At 50.7% G+C, this 4,469-nt stretch overlaps 1 pseudogene; it reads right to left on the minus strand.

The window, feature by feature from the left end:
- Nucleotides 1-1,495: 1,495 nt before the first annotated feature.
- Nucleotides 1,496-3,112, minus strand: LOC125532498 (annotated as a pseudogene).
- Nucleotides 3,113-4,469: the final 1,357 nt, after the last annotated feature.

Below are 4,469 nucleotides of genomic sequence, written 5' to 3' on the forward strand. Positions count from 1 at the left end.
CGGCGGCGGCGGGGGGACTCCCTCTCCCGACTCCCCTTCCTCCGCGGGCGGCGGATCTAGGCGGCAGGCGGCGGTGTCCTGCGGCGCTCGTGGTTTGGCGCGAGGTGGCAGGCCTCGGCGAGCGGTGGCGGGGCGCGGGGCATGCGGCGGCGAGCCTCGGCAGGCGGTGGCGGCTGCGCGCAGGGCTGATTCCGGGGCGGCGGCGCGGGCCTGGATCCATCGCAGATCTGATCCTGCGGGCGCGGTCTCGGCTTCCCCTGCTCGGCCGGCGGGTCTCGGTGGGGGGCTTCTCCTTGCTGAGATCTAGCAGCGGGATCATCCAGATCCCGGCAAGGATGGCGGCGACTCGTGCACGAGGGATGGAGGTCTTCGATCAGATCCGGGTGAAAACCTGCTATTGGCTATTGCCAAGGACGGCGATGGCGACGCTGTCTGCGTCGTTCCCTTCCCGAAGGCATCATCGTGGAGAAGTTCAAGGCCACTCTCTGCTACCTCCGGGGGAAATCCTAGATCAGTAGATTGGATGACGGCGGCTCTCTGGTGTCGTTTCACCCCCTGTGGGCGTCATTCTTGGAGGTGCACACGGGCTTGAGGGACTAGAGGACGACGACTTTGGTGGAGCGGTGCTTTATCTTACACATTGATGGTGGCGGATCTCGGCGGCGTGGCGCTGTGGAGACTCGGCGTCTGATGCGCGGAGATGGACTCGTGCAGGAGGTGGAAACTGTCTGGCGTCATGGTGGCGTTGATGGCAGATAGGCCTGGCAAGGTCGGTGCAGCAGTACAGCTCTGAAGATGGATTGGTGGCAGGCGGCTGCAGCGGCCTCATACCCGGCAGGGGTCCTGGTTGAGAAGCACGCCGGACTGGTGGGTGCCCATACCAGGCAGGCGTCCTGGGTGGGACCTCAAGTCTTTAGATGTTTAGGTTTGGCTGCGTGGTCTGTTTGGTATTAGGCCCAGACTTTCAGCGCCCCTACATCAACTGGATAGGGATAGCGACAGTTGTTGCTTGTTTTGGTGGCTTTAGACTTATTGTTGTATGACTCTGTACGGTCTTGTGTCAATAATTAATAAAATGGCCATATGCATCTCCCAGATGCAGAGGCCGGGGGTCGTCCTCCTTTCTAAAAAAAAATGTAGTCGCACCTCAGACGGCCTGTCGTCTCGTACTTGTAATACTCCTCCTCATAGTGATTGCGCCTTCATGCGTCTGTGGTTTTCTCCCGCAAGGATTTCCACGTAAAAATCCGTGTGCTTTCGTGTCTTGTTTTATCTTGTTATTATCTAACAGGAAGTGCTTTGATATTACTGTATGAGAGATCAAGGTACCGCAGATGATGTAGATACTTTGGTTTCAGTGGAAATGATTGTGATCCTATATGAAGCTGCAAGGCATGCAAAGAGCTGTATTTTGGTAGATGCTGCAATGGGTCTTCCACAGAACTGTCGCATGGCAGTGTTTGGATAGCAGGGGAATTTTTCTTCATAGAATCATTCAAAATACCTTCTGTTTCATCCGAGCAGTACTTGGAAGCCCCTCGATTTCACTTGGTTCCTTTGTTGCAACAATACATTCCTTTTGCATAACAGACATTGCAATATCATGCATAAGATCACGGATTTTGCATGTAGCTATGGAATAACACTCCGATTCGTCTTTACTTTTCTCTATCTCCAGAAAGAATGACCTTGAGGCAAGCTCCATGAAAATAATTTTTCCAACGGTTTCAAGACTATCTTCCTTGTGTTCTGGGATAAATCCATTGGCGATCCATAGTCGGATCAGCTTCGCCACATCAATCTTGTAATCCTGGGAAATACAGCTGAGAAAGCAAAACACAGCTTCATGTGTGATGGCAAGTAGTTGTAGCTAAGCTTTAGTATTGGCAAAATTCCAGTTTCCTCGGTGCAAATACTGCTTCTAGATGATACAACCTTCCACTCGTCCACGCTGGTCCTGGTACGAAGTATAGAGCCCCGTGCAGTTGCAGCTGAAGGAGAGCCATGACATCTCTTCATAATCTCACCAACTATCTCAAGTAGCTCCGGAGGCTTTTCATTCTTTGAACTGAATGCTCTAGCCTTAATAATTTCTTTTATGAAGCTATCCCCCAAGGCATTGAGACGGTAGACCCAATCAGCACCCATTATTTGAGCAACTTCTTTATCACGGGTTGTTGTGAGCAGGACACTACCCTTGGCACATTGCTTAAGATGGTCCGTAAGCCTTTCCCACTTATGGACCTCTCTGTTCCAGACATCATCCAATACAAGGAGATACCTCTGCCCAATGAGCAATTTCTGAAGTCTATCCAATGGTGATTTGTCTGTATCCTCATTTTTCTTGGGAGATGCTTCAACTATACTCTTAGCCAAGGAGTTCACATCGAAATAATAAGAGACACAGACCCAAAGCACATCAACTGAAAATCCTTCTAAATTTCAGGTTCATTGTATATGAGCTGCGCTAATGTGGTCTTGCCAAGCCCCCCATTCCAACAATGGGAACAACTGCAAGATCTGAACAGCTAGCTTCACCAAGTAGTATATCAACAATATTTTTCTTATCTTCTTCTCTGGATCTGCTGGCAATTTCTTGTGCATCGATGACGACATAATCTGTCTGCCGCCACTCTTTGAACATTGGCAGCTGTGGCCGGTACTTGAACCGAAAGGCATGCATCTCTGCGATGAGAACCTCAACGGTCCGCACAATCTGGCAAAGCTTGCGAGCCATTTTGTAACGGAACACGATACGGTTGTTAGTAGGGAGGAGTTTTATCACATCGAAGCCAAGCTTAGTGTAGTGCCCCTTTTTTTTGCCTTCACGGTGGAGTGCTTCATACTTGAATTCGTCAAGGACTTCATGTGCCTCATATGTCACCATCTTGAGCTCCTCGAGCCAGGCTTTCGCCCCTTCTCTGTGAGCCGTTGCCTGCTCCTCGGCATCAGTAATGACATCAAGGATGGATGGAAGCTTGCGTTTGAGAAATTTGGGTTGCTTTTCCAATCCCTCCATCACATTGTATTGGTCCAGGAGGTAGCTGGACGCCTTGTTCATCAACATGGACACCAGTGGCGGAATCACAATGGTCGCCAGCAGCTCTGCCATTGGATGGCTCAAAAGTAATTCCCGCAGCACATGTGGCACACCACAAGTACACTGCAGAATAGTCAGTGGAGAAGAGATGGTGTGTCAAGACGTATGTAGAGCTCGAGACCTGTATTTTAACTAATCACAAATTGACAAACCGCTCTCGCAACCATAGTTACCTGAAGCCACCGTGACTTGCATGTGGACACTGAGCAGGAGCAGCAGCAGCTCCGTCGTTGCAGAGGCAGCAGCACTAGCAGAAGCAGGTGGTTACTCCTGTGAAGTTGTGGCAGGACTGCACGCACGCGGTTACTAGATAGATGACTCTTGTGTGGCCTTCCTCTCTGTGTCTCAGCCACTCATAGAGATGCTTCTAAAGCACCTGCTCAAACCGCTATAGCTAGGCTATAGCCGGCTATTCAAAAACTTTGTCCCTGGCAGCCATCTGTTAAGGACAGAATCACAGAAACAATGGTAGACAATGAAAGTCTACATGTAGGGAATGTCTAAATAGAAATGTAGAATCAAGGGGGCGCCCACCTCTCTCGCTGTTTGCAAACCGTCTGGACCTGTCCCATGGAACCACCACTTTAAAAAAATGATAGAAAACTACCAAAATTTTCTAATTTGTGACTAAAAATTACCACTTTCAGGTAATGACCATTATAGACGACTTAAACGTGTTTATGACAGGCGGGGCCCATCTGTCAGGGCTGATGTGGCATGAACGTGAATTTCGTTTATTTCGACCGTTATTACAGAAGGGGCCCACATGTCAGCGTCAACCTGCTCCTTTTTCCTCCTCTCTCTGTGGCATTTTCCCAAACAACTCGTGTGCACCTGCGCGCCACCTCCGCCGCCATCCAGGTCAGTAGAGAGGGCCTGAAATCGCGCCGCGCGCAGCAGCAGCTGGACCCGCCGCTCGTGCCCGGTGCCGCGCCCTGTGGAACAGCAGTTGGCCATGCCGCTTCCTCGCACCGGCCCCGACACAGCCGCCCTGCCGGACGCCGGCATGGAGGAACTCGCGCCCGACCTCGAGCCCTTCCCGACGTAGCCGCGCCTGCCAGGTTCCCGGCGACGAGCTTCCACGCGCCGGAGCTCGTCGTCCGCCTTTCCTGTGAAGTTTACTTTGACGCCACGTCAACGCTGGCAGATGGGTCCCGCCTGTCATAAACACGTTTAAATCATCTAGACTGGTCATTATCTGAAAGTAGTATTTTTTAGTCACAAAATTAGAAAAAATTGATAGTTTTTGGTCATTTTTTTAAAGTGGTAGTTCTGTGGAAAGTGGTAGTTTTTTGTCAATCACTCGTCCCGACAGCGAGGAAGAACAAAGAAGAGAAAGATGCGGATCGACAAAGTTTGTGTTGGGCTT

Source organism: Triticum urartu, chromosome 1 (genome assembly GCF_003073215.2).
Source record: "Triticum urartu cultivar G1812 chromosome 1, Tu2.1, whole genome shotgun sequence".
NCBI classification, from domain to species: domain Eukaryota; kingdom Viridiplantae; phylum Streptophyta; class Magnoliopsida; order Poales; family Poaceae; genus Triticum; species Triticum urartu.